Genomic DNA, 27,115 nt, shown 5'->3' on the forward strand with positions numbered 1-27,115 from the left:
TGGGAGGTATCCTAAGCCAGCCATTCTTCCAGTACTGTACTGCCCAGTACTTCCTCTCCCTCACTTCACATGCTGCTTTGCATAGTTTGCATGAACACATATGTACCTATCCTGTGCATGTAATTGTGTAACGCACCGCTTACATTGGGCTGGGTAGATGCATAAAAAAGTAGAACAAGCGGGATAACATACACATCACTGTGGAAGGCAGGCACTATGCGTGTGTATACAGATGTCTAGAACACAGAATTAACCCCTTAAGAAGCAAGCATTGTAAATTTACAGCGCTTGGGCTTTAATCCCAGCCAATAGTAAAAATACGGCATGGAATTAAAGCTTCTGCAATGTAGCAGGAGCAGATCGGGTCCTCAGCTGTTAATCACAGCTAAGGACCTGGAGGAGAAGGCAGAAGGGGTTTTTAACCGCTTCTGCCTTCTCCTTTACAGGCCACATAGCGCTCAATTAGCACTATGAGGTGCAGAGAGAAAACAAAAGTCTATTAAACCCGGCGATCAGGTGACTGCTGGGTGCCCCCTGCCAAGGCAGAGCTGCAGGGTCCCAGCAGACCCATAGAAGCTCTGTCAGTGACTACTGTGGGGATGTTTTTCCTTAATGTGAATGACCTCTTGGATCTTATATGGTATCATAGGGAACATAGATGTTAAAAAAAAATTGTTACAAAAATAAGGAGAAAAAAAAAAGATTACAGACAAATAAAAATATATATGTAAAAAAGAAAATGACCCACCGCCAATGCCAACCCAAACCATTACCATATGCACCCTGTAATCTGAGACTATGCAAATAATATATCAAAACATCCAAAACAAAATGAGGAACCCATTCATGTACTATATTTTTAATATACTAATTTTAAAAAAAACAAACTATAAATGTAAAAAATCTTTTTTACACACAATATAGTTAAAAGCAAGAAGTGTAAGTGTACTAAAAAGTACAATAAATGCAAAAATGGTGAGAAAATATGCTTCCCCGGTGAAACAAGCGTGAAAGTGAAGAAAAGCATATTCTATTAACATTAAACCACGCTGCATACACACAAGGTAACAATATATGAAAAGGAATTGCACTAAATTAAAATATTTGTGTGTTTAAGGTGTTAATAATTTTTACAGATTCCATGTGTGCTAGTTTTTATAGGTGTAGTAACTAGAGATGAGCGAGCACCAAAATGCTCGGGTGCTCGTTACTCGACACAAACTTTTCGCGATGCTCGAGGGTTCGTTTCGAGTAACGAACCCCATTCAAGTCAATGGGCGACCCGAGCATTTTTGTATATCGCCGATGCTCGCTAAGGTTTTCATTTGTGAAAATCTGGGCAATTCAAGAAAGTGATGGGAATGACACAGCAACGGATAGGGCAGGCGAGGAGCTACATGTTGGGCTGCATCTCAAGTTCCCAGGTCCCACTATTAAGCCACAATAGCGGCAAGAGTGCCCCCCCCCCTTCCAACAATTTTTACTTCTGAAAAACCCTCATTAGCAAGGCCTACCTTAGCTAAGCACCACACTACCTCCAACAAAGCACAATCACTGCCTGCATGACACTCCGCTGCCACTTCTCCTGGGTTACATGCTGCCCAACCCCCCCCCCCCCCCCCCCGCACGACCCAGTGTCCACAGCGCACACCAAAGTGTCCCTGCGCAGCCTTCAGCTGCACTCATGCCACACGCTGGCCTCATAGCCACACCACCCTCATGTCTATTTATAAGTGCGTCTGCCATGAGGAGGGACCGCAGGCACAAACTGCAGAGGGTTGGCACGGCCAGGCAGCGACCCTCTTTAAAAGGGGCTGGGCGATAGCCCACAATACTGTACAGAAGCAATGAGAAATCCAATCCTGTGCCACCTCCATCAGGAGCTGCACACGTGGGCATAGCAATGGGGAACCCATGTGCCAAACACTATTCATTCTGTCAAGGTGTCTGCATGCCCCAGTCAGACCAGGGTTTTTTATAAATAGTCACAGGCAGGTACAACTCCGCAATGGGAATTCCGTGTGCACCCACAGCATGGGTGGCTCCCTGGAACCCACCGGCGGTACATAAATAAATCCCATTGCAGTGTCCAGCACAGCTGAGGTAACGTCAGGTTTAATGCAGGTGGGCTTCGGCCCACACTGCATGCCCCAGTCAGACTGGGGTTCTTTAGAAGTGGACACATGCAGTTACAACTCCGTGTGGACCGGCAGCATGGGTGGGTCCCAGGAAGCCACCGGCGGTACATAAATATATCCCATTGCATTGCCCATCACAGCTGAGGTAACGTCCGATTAAATGCAGGTGGTCTTCGGCCCACACTGCATGCCCCAGTCTGACCGGGGTTTTTAATACATAGACACTGTCAGGTACAAATCCCTAATGTGAAGTCCCTGTGGACCCACAGAATGGTTGGGTCCCAGGAAGCCACCGGCGGTACATAAATATACCCCATTGCATTGCCCATCACAGCTGAGCTAACGTCAGGTTTAATGCAGGTGGGCTTCGGCCCACACTGCATGCCCCAGTCAGACTGGGGTTCTTTAGAAGTGAACACATGCAGTTACAACTCCGTGTGGACCGACAGCATGGGTGGGTCCCAGGAAGCCACCGGCGGTACATAAATATATCCCATTGCATTGCCCATCACAGCTGAGGTAACGTCCGATTAAATGCAAGTGGTCTTCGGCCCACACTGCATGCCCCAGTCAGACTGGTAATATGTACCTTAACAGTAACTGCGTTGGTGGGAATGTGGTGGCGACTGCGGACCTAGTAGCGCGGTTTTATTTAGTTGGTTTACGGAATGTGGCCAGGATTAAGTGGCCCGTGGCGGGGGGGTGGTAGGGGGGCTCTCTTGTTGTGTCGGTAAAGGTGAAATTCTTGGACTGCCACCAGACGGACCAATGCAAAGGTATTTGCCAAGAATGTTTTCATTGTTGGAGGAGGAGGGGGACGTTTTTGAGGCACTACGTGTCCTCTCCACGTGTCCATGGTTATATGCACCTTAACAGTAACCGCGTTGGTGGGAAATGGCCTCGCCACCATCATGTCTTTGGGAAGCCTCCGTTTCCACACGCCAGTGACATAGCATTAGCAGCGGTATATGTAGAGCCCAGAATTAGTAGCATTTCAGCGGTAGCATTAGGGACAGGCCCCAGTAACATATCACTAGCAGCATTATAGGGGGAGCACAGTATTAGTTCCATTTCAGTAGTAGTAGCAGTCAAGACAGGCCACAGTAACATTCCTGTTGCAGCAGTTTAGGGAGATAACAGTCTCTTTCACATTTCAGTAGTTGCAGTATAGACAAGGACCCAGTTACATTTATGTTTATGTAGCAAAAATGTAGGCCAACCCCACACACCTTGCTGTACCATGAGCGCAGGCGAAGCCCATAAAAATTACTAGGATTACACTGTAGGCAAGGGCCCCAAAAAATTGGTGTACCAACAGTACTAATGTACCTCAGAAAAATTGTCCATGCCCAACCAAGAGGGCAGGTGAAACCCATTAATCGCTTTGGTTAATGTGGCTTAATTTTTAACTAGGCCTGTAGGCAGCCCAGTTAAAATAAAAATTGGTTCAGGTGCAAGTTTCAACGCTTTAATGAGAATTGAAACGTATAAACATTGTTTACTAAAGTAATATGACTGAGCCTTGTGGGCCTAAGAAAATTGCCCGTTCGGCGTGATTACGTGAGGTTTCAGGAGGAGGAGCAGGAGGAGGGGGATGAATATAATACACAGATTGATGAAGCTAAAAGGTCCCCGTTTTTGATGGTGATACAGAATGATGCTTCCATCCGCGGGTGCAGCCTACGTATTGTTTAGGTACCGCTGCTGTCCGATGGTGGAGAAGAGAAGTCTGGGGAAATCCAGGCTTTGTTCATCTTTAAGAGTGTAAGCCTGTCGGCACTGTCGGTTGACAGGCAGGTACGCTTATCCGTGATGATTCCCCCAGCCGCACTAAACACCCTCTCTGACAAGACGCTAGCCGCAGGACAAGCAAGCACCTCCAGGGCATACGGCGCGAGTTCAGGCCACGTGTCCAGCTTCGACACCCAGTAGTTGTAGGGGGCAGAGGCGTCACGGAAGACGGTTGTGCGATCGGCTACGTACTCCCTCACCATCCTTTTACAGTGCTCCTGCCGACTCAGGCTTGACTGGGGAGCGGTGACACAGTCTTGCTGGGGAGCCATAAAGCTGGCAAAGGCCTTGGAGAGTGTTCCCCTGCCTGCGCTGTACATGCTGCCTGATCTCCGCGCCTCCCCTGCTACCTGGCCCTCGGAACTGCGCCTTCTGCCACTAGCGCTGTCGGATGGGAATTTTACCATCAGTTTGTCCGCCAGGGTCCTGTGGTATAGCATCACTCTCAAACCCCTTTCCTCTTCGGGTATGAGAGTGGAAAGGTTCTCCTTATACCGTGGGTCGAGCAGTGTGTACACCCAGTAATCCATAGTGGCCAGAATGCGTGTAACGCGAGGGTCACGAGAAAGGCATCCTAACATGAAGTCCGCCATATGTGCCAGGGTACCTGTACACAACACATGGCTGTCCTCACAAGGAAGATCACTTGCAGGATTCTCCTCCTCCTCCTCAGGCCATACACGCTGAAAGGATGACAGGCAAGCAGCATGGGTACCCTCAGCAGTGGGCCAAGCTGTCTCTTCCCCCTCCTCCTCATGCTCCTCCCCCTCCTCCTCCTCAACGCGCTGAGATATAGACATGAGGGTGCTCTGACTATCCAGCAACAAACTGTCTTCCCCCACCTCCATTTCCAAGCGCAAAGCGTCTGCCTTTATGCTTTGCAGGGAACTTCTCAAGAGGCATAGCAGAGGAATGGTGACGCTAATGATTGCAGCATCGCCTCTCACCATCTGGGTAGACTCCTCAAAGTTTCCAAGGACCTGGCAGATGTCTGCCAACCAGGCCCACTCTTCTGTAAAGAATTGAGGAGGCTGACTCCCACTACGCCACCCATGTTGGAGTTGGTATTCCACTATAGCTCTACGCTGCTCATAGAGCCTAGCCAACATGTGGAGCGTAGAGTTCCACCGCGTGGGCACGTCGCACAGCAGTCGGTGCACTGGCAGATAAAACCGATGTTGCAGGGTCCGCAGGGTGGCAGCGTCCGTCTTGGACTTGCGGAAATGTGCGCTGAGCCGGCGCACCTTTCCTAGCAGGTCTGACAAGCGTGGGTAGCTTTTCAGAAAGCACTGAACCACCAAATTAAAGACGTAGGCCAGGCATGGCACGTGCGTGAGGCTGCCGAGCTGCAGAGCCGCCACCAGGTTACGGCCGTTGTCACACACGACCATGCCCGGTTGAAGGCTGAGCGGCGAAAGCCAGCGGTCGGTCTGCTCTGTCAGACCCTGCAGCAGTTCGTGGGCCGTGTGCCTCTTCTCTCCTAAGCTGAGTAGTTTCAGCACGGCCTGCTAGTGCTTGCCCACCGCTGTGCTGCCACCCCGCGCGACACCGACTGGTGGCGACGTGCTGCTGCTGACACATCTTGATTGCGAGACAGAGGTTGCGTAGGAGGAGGAGGGTGGTTTAGTGGAGGAAGCATACACCGCCGCAGATACCAGCACCGAGCTGGGGCCCCCAATTCTGGGGGTGGGTAGGACGTGAGCGGTCCCAGGCTCTGACTCGGTCCCAGCCTCCACTAAATTCACCCAATGTGCCGTCAGGGAGATATAGTGGCCCTGCCCGCCTGTGCTTGTCAACGTGTCCGTTGTTAAGTGGACCTTGGCAGTAACCGCGTTGGTGAGGGCGCGTACAATGTTGCGGGAGACGTGGTCGTGCAGGGCTGGGACGGCACATCGGGAAAAGTAGTGGTGAATGGGAACCGAGTAGCGCGGGGCCGCCGCCATCATGTTTTTGAAAGCCTCCGTTTCCAGAAGCCTATACAGCAGCATCTCCAGGCTGATCAATTTGGCTATGTGCACGTTTAACGCTTGAGTGTGCGGGTGCGTGGCGGCGTACTTGCGCTCAAACAGTTCGGCTGGACGCTGCACTTAAAGTCTTTGCTGGATGGGGCCGAGGACAGCGGAGGTGAGGGTGTGGGTGCAGGCCGGGAGACGGTCGTGCCTGTGTCCTGAGAGGGGGGTTGGATCTCAGTGGCAGGTTGGGGCACAGGGGGAGAGGCAGTGGTGCAAACCGGAGGCGGTGAACGGCCTTCGTCCCACCTTGTGGGGTGCTTGGCCATCGTATGCCTGCGCATGCTGGTGGTGGTGAGGCTGGTGGTGGTGGCTCCCCGGCTGATCTTGGCGCGACAAACCTTGCACACCACAGTTCGTCGGTCGTCTGCACTCTCAGTGAAAAACTGCCAGACCTTTGAGCACCTCGGCCTCTGCAGGGTGGCATGGCGCGAGGGGGCGCTTTGGGAAACAGTTGGTGGATTATTCGGTCTGGCCCTGCCTCTACCCCTGGCCACCGCACTGCCTCTTCCAACCTGCCCTGCTGCTGCACTTGCCTCCCCCTCTGAAGACCTGTCCTCAGTAGGCTTAGCAAACCAGGTGGGGTCAGTCACCTCATCGTCCAGCTGCTCTTCCTCCGAATCCTCTGTGCGCTCCTCCCTCGGACTTATTGCAATTACTACTACCTGAGAGATAGACAACTGTGTCTCATCGTCATTGTCCTCTTCACCCACTGAAAGCTCTTGAGACAGTTGCCGGAAGTCCCCAGCCTCATCCCCCGGACCCCGGGAACTTTCCAAAGGTTGGGCATCAGTCTCCGGTGGGAGAGGAACCATTGCTGCCCATTCTGGGCAGGGGCCCGAGAACAGTTCCTGGGAGTCTGCCTGCTCCTCAGAATGTGTCATTGTAATGGAGTGAGGAGGCTGGGAGGAAGGAGGAGCAGCAGCCAGAGGATTCAGAGTTGCAGCAGTGGACGGCGCAGAACTCTGGGTGGTCGATAGATTGCTGGATGCACTTTCTGCCATCCACGACAGGACCTGCTCACACTGCTCATTTTCTAATAAAGGTCTACCGCGTGGACCCATTAATTGTGACATGAATCTGGGGACCCCTGAAACTTGCCTCTCTCCTAATCCCGCAGCAGTCGGCTGCGATACACCTGGATCAGGAGCTCGGCCTGTGCCCACACCCTGACTTGGGCCTCCGCGTCCTCGCCTGCGTCCATGTCCTCTAGGCCTACCCCTACCCCTCAGCATGGTGTATTACGAGTAGAGCAGAAACAGAACGCTGTAATTAAATGTGCCCCTTATTGGCCTGTGGTTGGAGGCCGACTTCGCTTACGGAACACACAGCAGAGCCAGGAAACAATTTTGCGCACGCCTGTAATGAGATGTAGGTGCGTATCACTCAGCTAGTGGAATTCACAGCGCAGAAGCAGTCAAGTCGCCAAAGGGCAGTGGTACGCCTTAAGTATTTTGCTTCAATTTTTTTAAATGGCGAGCTGAAACACCAGACAGATACTGTATGCAGCGTATATTATGTATACTGTTTCCCTCTGGCGCTATGACGGCGGTGATGTAACGGGCACAGCAGAGCCAGGAAACAATTTTGCGCACGCCTGTAGTGAGATGTAGGTGCGTATCACTCAGCTAGTGGAATTCACAGCGCAGAAGCAGTCAAGTCGCCAAAGGCAGTGGTACGCCTTAAGTATTTGGCTTCCCTTTTATAAATGGTGAGCTGAAACAGCAGATAGATACTGTATGCAGCGTATATTATGTTTACTGTTTCCCTCTGGCGCTATCACGGCGGTGATGTAACGGAGACAGCAGAGCCAGGAAACAATTTTGCGCACGCCTGTAATGAGACGTAGGTGCGTATTACTGAGCTAGTGGAATTCACAGCGCAGAAGCAGTCAAGTCGCCAAAGGGCAGTGGTACGCCTTAAGTATTTGGCTTCCCTTTTTTTAAATGGTGAGCTGAAACAGCAGACAGATACTGTATGCAGCGTATATTATGTTTACTGTTTCCCTCTGGTGCTATCACGGCGGTGATGTAACGGGCACAGCAGAGCCAGGAAACAATTTTGCGCAAGCCTGCTGTAACGCTTAGCTGTGTATTAATTAGGACTACTACCCCCAGCAGACACGCAGTACACTGAAGACGGTCACGGGCAGCCCAAATATAGTATTTTTCCCCAATTTTTTTGAAAAAGCCCACTGCCTATATAGACAGTATATCTCTTTCACCTTTCCCACTGTCCCTGCCTCACCAGTACTGACCCTATACTCTGTACAATGACTGCAGACTGAGGACGCAATGGTCTGCACGTCCGATATACAAAAAAAAAAAAATTGTGCAACACTGCTAAAAGCAGCCTCAACAGTACTGCACACGGTCAGATGTGGCCCTAAGAAGGACCGTTGGGGTTCTTCAAACCTAAAATAACACCTAACGCTCTCCCTATAGCAGCAGCTGCAGCATCAGCAGCACTTTCCCTGATCTATGTCAGCATGCATCTGTGGCGAGCCGCGGGCGGGGCAGATTTTAAGACTCGCGTGACACCTGATCTCCCCAGCCACTCACTGCAGGGGGGTGGTATAGGGCTGGAACGTCACAGGAGGAAGTTGTAATGCCTTCCCTGTCTTTCTATTGGCCAGAAAAGCGCGCTAATGTCTCAGAGATGAAAGTGAAAGTAACTCGAACATCGCGTGGTGCTCGTCTCGAGTAACGAGCATCTCGAACACCCTAATACTCGAACGAGCATCAAGCTCGGACGAGTACGCTCGCTCATCTCTAGTAGTAATGCAGTCATTAGAAGCATGAGTCAGTTTCTAAGAAGTCTAAGGATGTCTTGAGCCTTGTTCCCTATCAGAATCTTTTTTATTATTATTAGCAGAGGTGTAACTTAAAGCTCCTGGGCCCCAATGCAAAATCTGTAAGCGGGCCCCCAACTATAATGCTTTATTCATAGTACTGGGCTGCCTATATGGAGTATGGAGAAGAGAGGCCTTATGGGCCCCCTAAGGCTCCTGGGCCCTGCTGCAACTGCATCCCCTATAGTTACGCCAAAAAATGATTAGTTATGGACCGGTCATAATACCAGATGGTGAGGCCCAAGGTTGGAGGACCTAAATACAGTATTTGATATGGCCTAAATAGAGCATTCATCTAAACGCACCACAACTCTAATCATTTGCATATCTGCCTGAGATGTAACTGCATGCCGAGTTTTGCAGCAAAACGACAACATGTTATACATTGTTTTTACAAAAACTGTACAAAAGATACTTTTCTGAACATATATATCACTCATGGGATTTAAAAAAAATTGTATTACTTGTTATTTATGGTGACAACATATCACACAATAATGTACAGAAATTATCGCCACTTACATTAGACCCTTTCCATGATAAAATCAATGATATTTTGAAGAAAATAAAATGGTTTCTTGATTATTTAAAACAGATGGGAACCAATATTAATTTATGTGCACAATGTATTCCAGCAATAGAAATATGCTTCACCCTAACTTACTTTCCAAGTATCTTAATGCATAGCCTCCAGCAGGACTGTAATCAGAGCAAGTGGCATCTGGTGACTTTCAGAATATATGACCACTTTCAAGCTGTGTAGGTCTGAGAAAAAGTAAACTATACACCAGCAGTTACATTATTTGAAATATTTGGTCCCAAGCAAGCATCTCTCTCCCTACAAGAAGTTAGCATCCCATAACAGTTGGTAGTCCAGAAGGTTTGGGAAAAAGAAACAGACACTTCAGTCAAGATGGGAATAGCAGAATCAGTGATCAGTACAGATTTCCAAATGTTACACATTAGACAAGTGTAATTCTATATAATTCTGTTGTATGAAGGCAGCAGTTGGTAGTGCTGTTATCAGAGAAGGCTTGCATCAGCACAGCTGTTACATAGGTCCTTCTGCTACAGATAATGTAAGGGAGAAGATAGATCAAAACATCAATAGGCTCAGGAAAGGAGGGATAACCAGAGGATTACATAGATTTTATGAAAACAAAATGTCACATCTGTTTGCATTTCATGCTTCCTCTGATCGTTTTATCATCTCCGAACAGGTCGTTGCATCACCAACATATATATGTGTGTGTGTGTATGTATATATATATATATATATATATATATATATATGTTCACATCAAAATGTATTATGTATGTTCCTAGCCACGCAGAAGATGTCTCTCTTTGTTACTTTTTTCCTACTTTACCAGTAAATGTACTTTCACTTTGTCCACTTAGCTTTTTCTTTATGTATGACATAGATGGACTCAGAGGCGTAACTTGAAACTTCTGGGCCCCCATGCAAAACCTGTAACAGGGCCCCCAGCTGTAATGCTTTATTCATAGTACTGGGCTCCCTACATGGAGAAGAGAGGCATTATGGGCCCCCCCAAGGCTCCTTGGCCCGTTTGCAACCGCAACCCCTGCATCCCCTATAGTTACGCAAGTGGATGGACTATCTACACCTCCTGACCCCTTTACCATTCTCCTGAAATCATCATGATTGAAGCCCATAGCTTTGCTCAGATCTCCCTTCTTCCTCAATTTAGCCATACTCTAAATGCAGTACAAAAACTGACCTTTGTTCAAACAACCCTCAATTATGAAAAATCTTTTAATTCTAGCCCTCTGGGTATCTACTCAATAAAATATTATGGTCACACCTACCTGTTCCCATCTCGGTCCAATCTCGGCTTTCTTTGTCTCTAATAAGATCATAATGCTCCTTTATCTTTAAAAACTCTGATCTATTAGTTGACAGATGGAAGTGTTTCCTCATTATGTTCTATGTGGCTCTTCTATCACTCAAAAGGACTAAGGTATAAAAGATAAATACATTTTTAAAATTACCATGTAGCAGCATCTAAGTAGAAGTATTTCCTCGAACATTTACAACAGTAGTCTCTGACCTGTGGCTCTCTGGTTGCAGCTCACAACACTTACCTTATGGGCTCATTCATAATGCATGTAATATGGAGTGCTGAATCCCCACTGATTTGCATTTTTCACATGTGTATTTACATGCATGACAAAAAAATCACAGCATGTCCTATTTTGGTATTACGGAGCAAAACAGCCCGTTTAAGTTATTGGGAGTGGGTAAATACAGAGTGAGAGCTCAGTCACACGGGCGCATCAGCGCCCGTGTTACTGCATGTAGCAGACGGCCGTACCTGAAGACGGACGTCTCCCTGCAGTGCCGGAGGAAAGAACATGTGACCGGCTTCATTGCCGGTCATGTGTTTTTTCATCAGCACTGCAGAGAGACGTCCGTCTTCAGGTACGGCCGTCTTCTGTCAGTCACACGGGCGCATCGGCGCCGATGCGCCCATGTGACTGAGCCCTGAAAACGCATGATACATGTGTAATCACTGCATATTGATGAGTGAAATCAATGGACCAACTTGAGTTTCTCTTTTTTGCACATCTAAAAATACTATTATATGTTCACAAAAAGAATACAAGCAGGTCCAGATACGTAGAAAATACGTAGTGTTTCAGTCCATGAAGATGGTGCTAATTAATGAACCAAAAACTACATACACCCGTGTGAATAAGCCATTATGTGTGTGGCCTTACCTGCAGAACAAATCTTTGAAATCCTAGAAAATAAACTGTACCATATGTATATAGTGATATGTTAGCATTTCATATGGTAAATGTTGGAATACGCATATGTGTTCAGTTTTTATTATTTATGTGTAAATTTGATTAGACAATCACATCAAATGACTTAACGTATCATTATTTACTATTACAGCTCATGAGACTTGACTCATCTGAACCCACCAACAACAGCGGAGCCAGATGACTTTCTAATGTGTATTGGGGCTGCTCAACGTTCCCCTAACAGATGAAGTTGGGGGAAGAGGCATCAGGAACGTTGAATATCCCTTTGGGAGATAATCCTGTGCCAAAGCTGTCTCACTGCTGCTTACCTCACTAAGCACATGAATACTCCACCAAGCCAAACATGCATGTGTAAGGGAGCATGACGAAACAGCTGCCAGTCGAAGGATTGTTTGTCCAACAGTTGTTGAAGATGTATGGGCACCTTAAAGGGGTTTTCCCATGACTAAACCCTTTCCAATCCAATTTGTATTCTGGTTTTCCTAGGGGGCTTACTCTTTTTCTGCCGTTATACAACGGCGCTATATGCTGGCTAAAGCTAGTACTGCATGAGGTGACACATTGGATAGGCTCTGACAGCAGAGAGGCTGGCAATATACAGTACGCCTTCCAACATCAGAGCTGTACAGCCTTAAATCATAATGTCTTCAGACGTCAGACAGTGGAAAGGGTTAAAATTGCTTCACAACCACGCTGCCCTTCCTAGTTACTTGTAACCAAGACACATGACTTCTGCAGCCAATAACGGGCAAGAGAAAGTCACTGTTGGCCAGTGATTGGTTGCAGCAATCACATACCCTAGTCAGCAGGAACCAAGAAAGACAGAGTGGTTGAGAAACAATTTAAAGTCATGGAGAATCCCCTTTAAGGGCCTATGCATATCGCATTGCCTATATGGTGGCACACATTCCACAGAGCCGCAGGCATTCTGCCCCCAAAGTGATTAAAACCCTTTTAGGCATAAAGTACATGGCTGTATTATAGCTTCATACAAGCTCTGCGTTGTATGGATCCATGATACAACACCATGGAAGTCTCTGGGGACATAATGTACCTTCATATAACCAATTCACCTTCTTTGCCAAAAAGGGGGACCTTTAACTTTCCTGTCGAATAGTCACCTAGTTAGTTGTTATATGGGTGGGATGCATTGATTGCACTATATTAGGAGAAGATGCTTGAGCCTGTATAGTGGTTCATCCAACCATGTTAGTATAATCTAATTGACCAGATAGCCTGATGTTATGTGTGTATGTATTCCGACCTTAATCCCTGATAAAAGAGTATTTATTTTTGTAGATTTCATCATGATATACATGAAAGAACACATGAAGAAAAATATATTTGAAACTCTTTTCAAGTGATGACTGGAAATACTTTTCCAGAATAAATAACATTGACTTGAATTATAAAGACATCTCTGATAAGAAGAATATATGGAAACCATTAGGAGTAGGTCAGTGTTACACACACTGTATTTTCAAAGTGATTGGCTTTGATGAACATCATACAGGACGAGTGACTTCACTGTTTTGCTATGAATTACCAGTTTGTGTATCTGCTGAAAGCGCTGTGTCTTTTCGTATATAAAAGTCATAAGCTTGTGTAAAAGATGAAGAGCCATGCTCCAACACAGAGCTGACATATGGTAGGGCCTTCTTGCCATGAATCAGTTTCTCCTGCTCTTCAATAACTTCAATGCAATAATCTGTTTATCAGTTTGCACAATTATATCTTTAGAAAACTGGATTTTTGCATCGTTCATACTTTTTTTTCCTCAGATCTAATGGCGGATTCTAACATGGATACATTAGTCACTGACCCATCACTAAGAAGTGATTCACTCAAGCATGCTGACTTATGACTTCACTGTCTAACAACGATGGATACACTCTAATACCTTCCTTGTATTTCCATTACAGTCTAAACAAAGCAAACAGTATGGCGAGAAGACAGATGAAAGTCAACTATACAAAAGAGTGCAATCTTTACTGAGCCCCTGACATCAAGTTAAAGAATTCTGTTGTGTAATGGTTATCTAGGATGTGGCCATGATTAAGATGTTCTATGGACATCTTTAAAAAAACGCATACATGCAGACATTTTATAGTTTCTAAATGATTTTATCTTGAGAATATGTTTCTTTCTCTTTGTTAAAATAATAGAATCTAAAGGGATGTTCAAAGGGCTTCCAAAAATTACTCTTAAGACTGTCCAATATATCTTTTTTTTTTTTTTTAAGAATCAGATTTCCTCAGCTGGAACTTTTATCATTGACCATGCCAACCTTTAAAGTGTCTTTCTTTGCCTTTTTATATTTTTTTAAAACAGCAATTGCAACAGAGATAGTTTTAAATATATACATGACACAGCTATACAATATTCCCATTTTAAATAAATGATGGGTTAAAACTAGAGATGAGCGAACGTGCTCGTTTAGGACAATTACTCGATCGAGCATCGCTTTTTTCGAGTAACTGCCTACTCGGGCGAAAAGATGCGGGGGGCAGCGGGGTGGAGCAGGGGGGAACAGTGGGGAGCTCTCTCTCTCTTCCCCCCCCCCCCCCCCCGAGATGAGCGAGCATGCTCGGATAAATCAGTTACTCGAGCGAGCCGCGCTCTTCTCGAGTAACTGCATTCTTGTCCGAGCCTGCTCGTGGGGGGCCGGCGGGGGATAGAGGGGTGTAGCGTGGGAGAGAGTGAGATCCTGCCGCCCCCCACTCATGCCCGTGGCCCTTGAGCACTCTCGGACAAGAATGCAGCTACTCGAGAAGAGCGAGGCTCGCTCAAGTAACTGACTTATCCGAGCATGCTCGCTCATCTCTAGTTACAACCTGGTTAACCACATGGAAGGCAATACTCAATATCACAGCTGAATGTATAAAAAAATATATATAAATGGGCGAGGTATAGAAATTATTACAGCAAAGGTGGTCGCATAAACTCATTTCAACATTGTAGTCTACTTAAAGGGATTGTTCAGTTGTAAACTATCAATGGCCCATCAGCAGAGTTTGCCTTCCAGTACCTTCGCCAATCAGATGGTTTGCCAGGTCAGTGTGCTTGTGCACTGAGCTGATTTCCACAGGAAGGAGACAGCTCCGTTCCCACTGCAGTGGTGTGGCTTGGTATAGCAGGCCAAGTCAACATTGAAATGAATGGAAATTTGCCTGTAATATCAAGCTTGTAGTAAAAACTGAGTTATCTGCTTCTACAGTGCATAAGCACGCTGGCCCAGAGAAAAGCTTATCAAAATGGTCCGGGGCGGTGCCAATCTACTATTATTGACATATCCTAAGGTTAGGCTATCAATGGTTTACAACTGGACAACCCCTTTTCAGTATGTATTAAAACAATATCAGTGATATATCCACATTCTCAGGATTGTTGGCAACATAGAGGAAAACTGGGAAATGCCAGAGCACTAGTCTATGGCATTCTGGGTAAATCATGCTTTACACTTTTCAAGCTGAGGATGAGGAAAGCAGGAGTCCCATTATGATTCTGTTGCTCAAAACCCCACTAACATCTGTATCATTACAGTAATTACTAACTAGTTACTAAATAGTAAAGCCCTGTGGTTCCTTCTTTTTCATTGTTTATTGCATATAGCATATCTCTAGTAGCAAATCAAAAAACATCAACTGTCATTCCAGTAAAGTTCCTTCCACCCAGTACCAGCCCATCTGTTAAACAGAACAGAACAAAAGAGAGAGTAGCTACAAATCTGTATCTTGCTCTGGAGGACTTAACGTGCCCTTGTATTACATGGGTAGCCCATTGAGCTCAATGAGAATTATTGTGTAATACTTTATTTCTCCAGTGGTGGTGCCACAGAAAAATTAAACATCTGCTGCAGGACACCCTGTGATGTGCATATCATTAGGGGAACCTTCTAACGAAAGGGGTCCTTTTACACAGGACAACCTGTTGGGTGCAGTTGCCCAACAGGCCTTCCCAGAGATGATCGTTCCCGTACTTTTACATAGGAACAATCATCGTTCAATGAATGGAGGTGGAACGGGCTGAAGATTGTTCTGGCCCACTTGCCTCCATTCACAGTAAACAGGTAGTCATTTATAGATGAACGACTGCCTGTTTACATGGACCGATCATCATTCAGTTGTTATGCATGCATAAGCTGAACGACAAACAAGAATGAATTATCATTCGTTGTTCAGTGATGAATGCATTTAGTATGAGCGGTAATTGTTCAGATTGCGCTGGATGTGGCATTTTGAACGATTTATTGCCCTGTGTTAAAGGACCCAAAGGGATAGTCCTAAGTAAACTATTCCGGCAAATTATCAGTATATTCCAGCGCAACACTTTGCAACATCTATCTAATATCTATGGCCGCCTTAAATCGTGTGATGGCGTTCTAATTAACTGGGAATTAACCATATTGCCTGCATTTTAACACCATTGCCTTCCTCTGCTTACAAAGCGATTCTCTCACAGTTTACAGCTAGCTGGACATTTAATGGCTTCTCTAGTCTCAAAAATTGTCAGCAAAAACCAGATGTGTGTAAAATTGGGCAGTTAATGTGTTGTACTAATTTAAGTTACATTACAACTTTCCTAAACTGTTAAATTGACACAAATAAAGCTTTTATCAGAAGTAGATTGCTTTCCAGTCATGTTTATCCTTTCATGGACACAATGAAGGCTGTATTTACAGTAATGGCAAACTAGGAACTAGAGCTACAATTTTCCGTAAGCAGCACTGAACTTTGAATACGGTAATTTTACTTATTTTTTGCCTCTCATTGTGTCTCTTTTTTGCTGTAAGGTATGAATTATATCCTAGGTGGTTCTAAAGCACCTTTGGGGGTATCCTTGCTATTCATGTGCCTAAGGCAAGCCCTGCAGTAAATACAGTCACTTATACAGTCATCTACTTTGTCATTAACATGGAAAAATAGGACACATACCACACTGACCTTTCAAAGACCACTGTAGCCCATTAAGTAACTATGTATAGTCTATGGTCTATTCAGTCATTGCTATATTGTTGAATACTTGAAATCAAATCTCAGAGAGTGCTCAAATGATATGCGGCCTAAATAATGTTTGTTATGTACTGTATCCCAGTTCTGCTGTCAAGCTACTAGTCATATCCATATTGTCATTTGAAGATTACGGTGCACAGGGGATATCTACCTTTGACAGTTTCCTTTTAGATCTTGATTTACATATATTAATACTTAATGGGGCCTCATTTGGCTCTAATAACACCGGATACTCTGTGGCATACTTTTTACTAACGTTTGAGACACTTCAGCTGTTATTTCCCTCCATGTATCCTGCAAATGTCTAGCAAGTTCTCTCAAAGAAAATGGATGCTGTTCATATTTCCTAACTTAATGTTCCAGCTCATCCCAGAGATGTTCAGTAGGGTTCAGGTTGGGGCAGTCGAATTGTGGAACATCCATATCCTCAAACAAACGTACAACAGTGTTGGATTTGTAACAAGGCGCGTTGTCTTGTTGGAAGTTTTGCTGATTATTCCCAGAATATTACCACATTGTCGACAGCATATTGTTGTCTAGAATACAACCTATAGACCAAGACCATGCTACGTAAAACATCCCCAGACCATAATGGAACTTGCTTCGTACTTGACCGTTGGCACAGCACACTCGGGCAAAAGGCGTTTCCAAGACATTGTTCACAAGCAGGTACATCCATCTCATTTGAAGATGGAGTAGTGTTATTTGTCACTCCTTAGAACGTTCTTCCATTGCTTAACTGTTCAATGACAATTCTCCTTGCACCACTGTAGATAGGCCGATGCATCTTCATTCGAGAGAACCTGTCAGACGTTTGCAGGATGAATGGAGGGAAATACCAGCTGAAGTGCATCAGATGTTTGTAGAAAGTATGCCACAGAGAGTACCCAATGTCATTAAGGACAAAGAAGCCCAACTAAGTATTAACATATGGAAATAAATGCTACTTTTGATTCTTGCTCAGATGTCCAATGACTTTTGGTAGGCTAGTGTATGACCATAGGGGTTCTCATACAGATCTCAAAGGACCCTAAATGACTTAGAAATCTGCATTTTCATGGAACGTGCAATTATCATATTGTGAGTTGTACAGGATTAGTAAAATATGTCTGCTTTCTTCCAAAAGCAATGTCACACCTGGCCATAGCTTGTATATGGTATTGCAGCCCCATTTACTTCAATGTTGCTGAATTGCAATACCATAGCCAGGGGTGTTTCTAGAAGAAAGCAGCCATGTTTTTCTAATCCTGTACACTGCTTTAATAAAAATCACCAGTTTTATAAAAGCAACAAAAAATGTTTGATCAAGTAATAGTTTTACAAAGAAACCTACTGGGCGTGACAAGAAGAATAAACAGATTTCCCGCAATGTGTCAATTTATTTTCCAGGATTCTTAAAACAAATCCAGTGTTTAGAGAATGGTGTTTGCAGTGACTTGAAACGTAATCCTCTGTGTGTGGAAAGAGTCAGGAGGAGGAGGAGGGGGGGGGGGGAGAGGTTGATGTGTTTGAGGTTGAGTCCCCCTTCTAAGGAACTCAGAGTCTGGGTAAACTCACTACAGAGAATGAAACTTATACAATGAGAGTCAGTCATATCTCATAACAGCATCAACAATCCATTTATAACGTCCTCTGGGCTCCAGAACAATGTCCAGCTCTGCAAGATACAAGAGGCTTGTGTTCAAGGGGATAAATAAGTGAAGAAAAACAAGAATCGTATTTATATTACCACTGGCAGCACGCCTATTTAGATTCTTCCTATATACAATAATGACAGTATAGACATTGGTACAATGGAGACACTATATTTTGTATGCACAGATCACAGCCCTCATACAATAGACTCAGGAAAGGAGACGTGCAATTCTTTCCTGATAAGTAGCATTCCAAATAGAGTCTCTCCATCTTAATGGGGTTTTCCATGATAGACTAATGGCTCTTTTACATGGGCCGCTTCTCATCTGAACGAGCGCACAAGCGAGTGGCGTCACCACTAATTCGTTTGCAGTAGTTTATGCTCCTACGGAATGTTTAGACAGACATATCATCATTGAGAATTGTTCACTTCTCCTTAGGTGCTTCCCATTGTTATATGTAACGAGAAGTGATCAAACCGGCGATGATTTTATTGCAGGCTGTAACTGAATGACAAATGCAGAGTGAACAAAAAGTGCATGATGGCTCCCATTTAGATGTAGCAATTATCTTGTACTTTTGTTCGTTTAAGTGAATTTTCACGACAATCGTTATTTGTAAATGGGCCTTTAACTGGCACTATATACGTCAAAAAAGGCTTATTTGTAGGGATCTGATCACCAATTCCAAGAAAGTTGGGGTTTGCTCCTCCACTAAAATCCCTGGACTTTAAAGGAGTATTCCAAAGAGTGGTAATTCTTTCCATTTTCATTCATCCACTGGGTAGGTGAACAATGCTAGATACACAGACCGGAGTGAACTGAGCATTGGCCAGGCAAGTGTGGTGCTGCTCCATTCATTTAAATTGGACTGACGGAAATAGCCAAGCTCTATAGCTCAGCTATTTCCCTCAGCCCTATTGTAATGAGTGGAGCGGCACCCCGCATAAGCAGCCAGCACTCTGGTCAAATCAGCAATACAGCAGTGATCAGAAGTAGGGCAAACAGAACTCCCTGTTCTCGGGATCAGTGGGGGTCTCAGAAAGAGTATTCATACACAAGTTCTAGAAAGTCAAAGGACACGGCCTTCGAATTACTTCCTGGTGGGCCTAAGAAATCCAAGGCTGACGCTAGCCATGGTCTTCAAGGTCTGGCCGAAACTTGCTACTGACTATATTATGACTAAGTTTGAGCATGGTTTATCCTTCTAAATAAACTTTATTTATAACATGATATACTGTAATTTGGAAGCATTTAACGGGAAGTCCGAGTGCGACCTCCTAAACAAGAAATGATTCACCAGTTTCACCAATTAAAAAGTGCTTTTATTTTAAAGACTTAGTAATTACAGCAATACCCCCAGCCCCATCATTAGAGTGACTGTTGTATGTCTTGTTACAAACTATTCAACAAATATTCACTTTCGACAAAGCTTTTCTTGAAGGTTACAGCTTGTCTCTGGCAGTCTGAAACATGCAGTTGTGCTGGCCTGGAATTCCAGTGTGGTTGCTCCGTCTGTATCTTGAGGTCACTGAATAAGCAATGCATTCCATTGTCTGAATAAATCAGTGGACTCTTGTTTGCACTTACAAGTTAAACTTCGCGGTCACTGTGCTCAGCATTTGCAATATTAACTTTGCCAGTATCATCAGAACATTGTTGATTTCTGGTATACAAGCAACACTTCATAAGGAATGACAGGAAGGTGGCACAAAGTTTGGGGTGAATTCTGCACTACAGTGAATAATGAATTTCTGCCATAGTAAAGACAGAGGGGTAGCTATAGGGGTTCAGTGATAGTAGTCACATCTGGGCCCTGGCGCCTCTGCCACATAAAAAGGCACCAGTATTCTGGTAGTTGGAAGGCGCAATTACAGATTTTGTATTTGGGTCTAGGAGTTTCAGATTACACCTTTGAATGCCTTCATGCCACTTAAAAATTAGATTTGGCCATCATTTGATTTGGCCAACATGAAGCTATTACCTTAACATCACCGTTTAATATAAACATATGTACATTGTGTAATATGTTATTTTTGCTCTGTTTGGAAAAACTTTTCAATAAAAAGAAATATGATTTAAAAAAATAGTTTTGGGCAAAGTATTGATGGCAAAAGTGCTGTGGTTAGATTCAAATAGGAAGTTTAGCAAAAGGTTTCCTTCACATGTCTCTTCCTTTTTGGGTTCTTTCACAATTTTATTATATTACCTATTGTTGTAATTCAAACATTTATTGTGTACACTTCTAACTGCCCATTCCAAATCAGCCACCAAGATCTACAAATTATAATTACATTGATGGTGTTATTACAGACGGGGAACTTGAACTGCAATTTTTGGATTTAATATAATACAGTTAAAGAGATTGGAGTTGTAAGCACATGGCTGCTGGTTTAGGACCTGCTGGTTTAGGACCTATGATGACGTTACCTTCATAGAACCTCTAGGGTGTTTGATAGATAATAGATAGCTCTGCTACACGCACATCACACACACAGCTTTGCAACATGCACGTCACACAACTCTGCTATATGCACGATGCACGTCACACACACAGCTCTGTTACATGCACATCACACACTGCGCTGCTACATGCTTGTCACACATACACAGCTCTATTAAATGCATGTCACAGACACACAGCTCTGCTACCTGCATGTCACACACAAACAGCTCTACTACAAGCACATCACACACAGCTCTGCTAAATGCACATCACACACACTCGGCTCTGGTACATGCACGTCCCACACACATAGCTCTGCTACATGCACGTTGCACACACAGCTCTGCTACATGCACGTCGCACATACACAGATCTGCTACATGCACGTCACACACACACACAAAGCTCTGCTACATGCACATCACACACACACAGCTCTGCTACATACATGTCACACACACACACACAGCTCTGATACATTTAAATCACATAAGCTCTTCTACATACATTCTTCATTCCATACAAAAGGGATCACAACCAGCACAGCAGGGTCTTTCACACACTGATCACCCCCTGGTCATGTGACCCTGGACTCAGGTGACTGATCACGTGATGGTGACATCATCACAGCTCCTATAAGCACACAGCTGCTGTCAGGCTCTGCAGGTTTTTAATAAAGTGAAGAGCCTGTGATGACATCACTGTCATATGATCAGGGCCAGGGGGTCAGAGCCCAGGTGACTGATCACATGACAGGGACATCATCACAGGTCCTGTAGGCACACGGCTGGTGACAGGCTCTGCATGTTTTAGGACCTGTGATGTCACCATCACATGATTAGGGACGGCGCTCAGAAGCCCACTGACTGATGATGTGATGGTGACATCATCACTTGTGACTCACTCACTCACGGACAGGTGTTCATTAGTATTTTGACTGAAAAGCCCCTTTCACTCAGAATTCTCTAATAGAGTATTTAAATCTGTACCGTAAAATACTTTTCATTGATATATTGTGGAACTCCACACATAGGGTGCTACTACAGGGCAAAAATCAATTTAAAGCTGTAAACTGTATCCATTCCTATAAAGAAATAATGACTATAAGAAGAATATGATTGTTCATTGTTATGTAATTTCAGGTTATGGCTGTTCATTTAATAATTGCCAGTCTATTCTAGGAACATATGGCGAATGGGACTGGGATAAGATGACAAATTACATAATAACGTGTAATGCGCTTGTTGAGTAGAGAACACATCCAAGAGGTCATTGTAAAACTCACAAACCTGTTTCAGAGCTGTTCATAGGCTGCAGGATTTGCTTTTCTTCCACATGCTTGCCCCATGTTTGAGTAATGACTTAAACTGTTAATGAGATTTTTCCAGGACAAGCCAGAAATAATTTATTGGGGTCATACATTGATTGAATGGAGAAAATTTGCATTTGACCCCCCAGCTACAGAGTCGAGTGATATGTATCTTTGTCTTGAAAACGATGATTAATTGATTTGACACTACTTCCAAAATCTCTTTCTCAATAGTCTTGTTTTTTTGTGTTTTACTCTTCTATTTAAGGAGCCTAATGTTTCCAAAGATCTATGCTGTAAGTAGCTGTTGAATGACAATATAAATGTACCAGACCGGTGTAAAATAGTTGACCATGAACTGCAGTTGTCATTATTGTTAACATTGATTAACCAGTAAAATAGCCAAAACATAATACGGTAAACAGCAGTAGTTATTAGGCTTTATTTATATGGTGGCAACATATTCTAAAGCATTGTACACAAAAAGTATGCAGCCACATCACTTACCATCTGGACCCATAATCAAGTTCAACTTTATCAGACACAGACTCATTGATAGCCAAATAGCCGATCTATGTATTGGAATGTGGAAAGAAATAGAAGTTTATACAGGAAACTGATACAAATACATAAAGAATACATAAACGTTGATGCTCTTGTTGGAGTCAGACCCTGGAACCCACTAAAAGCAACAGGACTAAGTATTAAGCCATCCTCCTATGTCGTGCGGCATGAGTCACAGCTGCAGTAAAGTGCTGTTTTGTTAGCTGCATACATGGTGATTCTAAATTGATGCAATATGAAGGAAATACCAACTAGTTCTACACACGCACTAACATAAGGGGTTGTCCATTTTGTTTCCTGACAATAAACTCATCGTAGCATGTACTGCGGGGCCAAGATACGGCATAGGAGAGGGTAGGCGACCGCTTAAGGCCCATTTACACGTAACGACTGTTGCTCAAAATGCACTTAAACATAAGTGCGTGATAATTGGTGCATCTAAATATGAGCCCTCGTGGACTTTTCGTTCGCTTTTGATTTGTCACTTAGTTTCAGCCGGCATTAAAATCATCGGTGGCTCGCTAACCTCTCGTTACATCTATACACTCCCCGCTCAATGTTTTGCATAGGAATGTGAGGCACTAAACGAGAAGTGAACAATTCTTAACCATGATCTGCAAGTCTAAACATTCTGCACGGGCGCAAACAACTGCGAACAAATTAGCAGTGATGTCACTCCCTCTTTCAAATGAGAATCGTCTTGTGTAAAAGGGCATTAGGGCACCACTTTAACATAAATTACATAGGGCGCCATTTTATTGGTAAAGAATTTTTTTTGCAACACTTAATTTCACTCCCAGCTGGTTCTTCTCTGCTCTGGGCATCGGCGCTACACTGAATTCCAACGTCACATCTGTTTTAATTATGAGGTTGGTTCTGGGGTCTGTTTTAATTGTGAATTCAGATAAGGGCTCTATATTAATTTCGGAGGTTGATCTGGAGGTCTGTATTAAGAAGTTGATTTGGCAGCTAGTGGAAAATATGCAACAGGGCCTCCTAGCTACCATGTGTCATTTATAATACTGATGTCATCTCCTGTGGCAGAGAAGTTTTTGGGCGCCATCAAGCTCCAGGACCGGGTGCAACTTTTATTTCTGCACACACTATAGCTATACTACTTGACAAAGATGCCTCAACAGCAGAGTATGTAGTCACCAGTAGAAATCGCTAGGGCAGTCTGGGCTGAATGGAGAAGAAAAGTTAAATGAGTCACCAGATTAAATATTTATACTGCCTGCATGTGTTTCTTTTAAGATGTGTTTAAATCGCTTGCATTAAGAAAGTAAGGTGTTTTTTAATTGATTCTAGGGGGTGGGGAAGCAAATTTGCCTAGGAGACCAAATCACCTTGTCCTGCTGCGGGCAACCCCAGTTATAACCCCATCATTAGCTTGATCTGCGTCAAGTGTTGAATTTGTCTGCAGTGCTACTACAGGGCAAATGTGACATTGAATAGTGCCTATTGATATTAATTAACTGTAATACCCTGATGTGGCCAATCCTCTAGAGAGAGACACTCTTTGTAAATTGTCTCTTCTATGGCTAGGAGAGGGATTGAACATATAAATTGTAATCCGATTTAGATGCAACAGCAACAAATAGTATTAACATTATTATTGTACTTTATTCTTATCAGGTAGCTGAAAGTTGTTCAAGTGCTTCCAATTACCATTGTAATAAGGAGGGTAATTTCCACCTGAACAATTTTGTCTAATTAAATGGGGCAATTTTCTACATAATTAAGATAAAGTACCCAACTTCTGGGTATAATTAGGTCAAATGCTGAAACTTCAATAAATCTTACATGGAGATAATTCTTCGGAAGTTATGTGACTCTCATTGGTTTCATAAAAAGGACAAACAGGCTTAGACACAGTTAATATTGGCAGCCCATGTTTATTTCTCTTATGGGATTGGATTCCCGCACAGGGAAGAAGAAGAAGACGTTATTCAAAAGAAGGATGAAGAAAAGCTTTACTACTGCTCAGATCCAAGTTAGGTTTTGGCATGAAGATATGGACGGGTAAAATATGGCCATGTAAACAAGCCTCAGGTTTTAACAAAAAGCCTGCTTCCCTCTTTCTAAGATTCTTACTATATACTGACCATCGCTATAGTACGATTACACATCACAGCAAAAATATGCATGAAATTAAAGTAGGGAATATTTTGCAGGACCTTTAGCAAATGTATCTGGTTCTTAAACTCTCAGTTAGTGAATAGAAGAACACACATATTTTGCATTTTCGTTGCATTGATATATTAGCGGTTAAAAATGGTCATGGGTCCTTCACCTACCACCATTGTTATAATATACATGAATCTGTTCAATTACTGCCCACTGCGTGTTTATTTTGCAGGAAGTGGATACCCCAAAAACATTACAAGCGTTGCTTAATAAGCTGGATTATTATTAGCAGACAATTCTTCTCCTTGGACATTTTACCAGCGGAGTAAGTGGTTTCCCATCTGTGCTGGAGCTCCAGTCGGAGGTTCTTTCGTAGTTCCAGCACAAAATACTGTAGGTAAAATACCGGGCAGATGAACAGAAACCAAATGGATTCCCTTATAGTCAATGGAGTCCATTTCGGCGCTGTTCTGTTCCGTCATAAGATGTACCCACTCGGCTAGGGTATTCCCCTTTCCAGCTACCTGAACACAGCAGGAAAATGGAATCCTCGACGCAGATGTGAAGCCACCCTTAGACCTCCTGCACACAGGCGAGAGCAATATCAGGATGTTATCGACGGCCCAATATCGCTCTCACGATCCTTCTGAAAAGCCCTGGATGTGAGGCGTTTTCGCAGGGAAACAGTCTCCCATCCCAGCAGGGCTGAAAGAATCTCCTGCTGTGGCTGTCACAGTGCTGCAGCAGATAGCGATCTTCTCTCATTGATTTCAGTAAGGCCGGCGGCAGCAGTGCCAGTCCCATTAAAATCAATGGGGGAAGATCGATGAAGGAATTCCCTGCTGCAGGTGTCACAGCTGCAGCAGGGGATTGTGATGTTCTCCCATTGTTTTCAATGGCACCGGCACTGCTTCCACCGGGCCCATTGAAAACAATGGGTGATATCGCCAAAAGGGACTTGCTATTTATATAGCGCCAACTTAGGGCTCAGTCACACGGGCACATTGGCGCCCGTGTTACTGCAGCCAGCAGACGGCCGTACCTGAAGTCGGACGTCTCTCTGCAACGTCGGGAGGAAGAACATGTGACGGGCTCCATTGTCGGTCATGTGTTCTTTTAACAGCGCTGGAGAGAGACGGCCGTCTTCCAACTGTCAGTCACACGGGCACATCGGCGCCGGTGTATGGGTGCCGATGCGCCTGTGTGACTGAGCCCTTATTCTGCAGTGCTTTCCGGTAATTTATTACCCCCCACCTCCACCCCCCCCGCAAGCTGGGTACTCATTTTACCAACCTTGGAAGGATTGAACGCTGAGTCAACCTTGAGCCGGCTACCTGAACCAAGTGGGGATTAAACTCACAACCTTCAGATCGTGAGTGAAAGCTTAGGACTGCAAATTGCTGCCTTAACACTCTGTTCCACACGAGGCCAAAAGAATAGACAAGCAGCAATTTGTTTCTCGCATCGCAAGGCAGTGCCATGCAGGGAAACATCTCAGGTGTGAATGAACCCATTCAAAAGAATGGGCTTCATATTTGTGCGTCTCGCAATGCACAAATCTCGCACAATTTTATCGCCAGTTTGAAGGCGCCCTTATAAACATCTCTGAAGACAATTTCCAGTGACTTTGGAATTCTGATAATAAAGATGCTTGTGATTTACAAAATCCTTTAAATGTCAATATGTTTCACGATGACTATAAATCAGCTGCTTTTTACACGTTTTATGACTATACGCCTTGTCACAATAGTGTAAATTACTTTAAAGGAGATGTCCCGCGCCGAAACGGGTTTTTTTTTTTTTAAACCCCCCCCCCGTTCGGCGCGAGACAACCCCGATGCAGGGGTTAAAAAAACCACCCGCACAGCGCTTACCTGAATCCCGGCGGTCCGGCGTCTTCATACTCACCTGCTGAAGATGGCCGCCGGGATCCTCTGTCTTCGTGGACCGCAGCTCTTCTGTGCGGTCCACTGCCGATTCCAGCCTCCTGATTGGCTGGAATCGGCACGTGACGGGGCGGAGCTACACGGAGCCGCTCTCTGGCACGAGCGGCTCCATAGAAGACTGCTGAAGACCCGGACTGCGCAAGCGCGGCTAATTTGGCCATCGGAGGCCAAAAATTAGTCGGCACCATGGAGACGAGGACGCTAGCAACGGAGCAGGTAAGTAAAAAACTTTTTATAACTTCTGTATGGCTCATAATTAATGCACAATGTATATTACAAAGTGCATTATTATGGCCATACAGAAGTGTATAGACCCACTTGCTGCCTCGGGACAACCCCTTTAATGTATTTCATGTGATTTTCTATCTAGTTTCAATAGACGCTCAATTTTATACTCTTCTAGTCCTTCATGTGAAATCAAGACGAAATGATACCAACATGACAAATCTCTTCCTACTTGTATTATTCCTGCTCTTCCCAAGCCTCAAGAGATAA

The 27,115-nt window shown here is 44.5% G+C and overlaps 1 long non-coding RNA gene across 2 annotated transcripts in view; it reads left to right on the top strand.

Annotated features, from left to right (window-relative positions):
• LOC136631546 (uncharacterized) overlaps positions 1 to 14,134 on the top strand; it is a 34,062-nt gene extending 19,928 nt beyond the window's left edge. Inside the window, exons 2-4 of one of the 2 annotated variants that reach the window (XR_010793052.1) lie at positions 11,713 to 11,933; positions 12,882 to 13,038; positions 13,505 to 14,134. This is a non-coding gene — a long non-coding RNA (uncharacterized lncRNA). The remainder of the gene's footprint in view (positions 1 to 11,712; positions 11,934 to 12,881; positions 13,039 to 13,504) is intronic. The other variant, XR_010793051.1, reaches the window with a different exon arrangement.
• Positions 14,135 to 27,115: the final 12,981 nt, after the last annotated feature.

This window comes from Eleutherodactylus coqui, chromosome 6, assembly GCF_035609145.1.
Source record: "Eleutherodactylus coqui strain aEleCoq1 chromosome 6, aEleCoq1.hap1, whole genome shotgun sequence".
Lineage (NCBI taxonomy): Eukaryota > Metazoa > Chordata > Amphibia > Anura > Eleutherodactylidae > Eleutherodactylus > Eleutherodactylus coqui.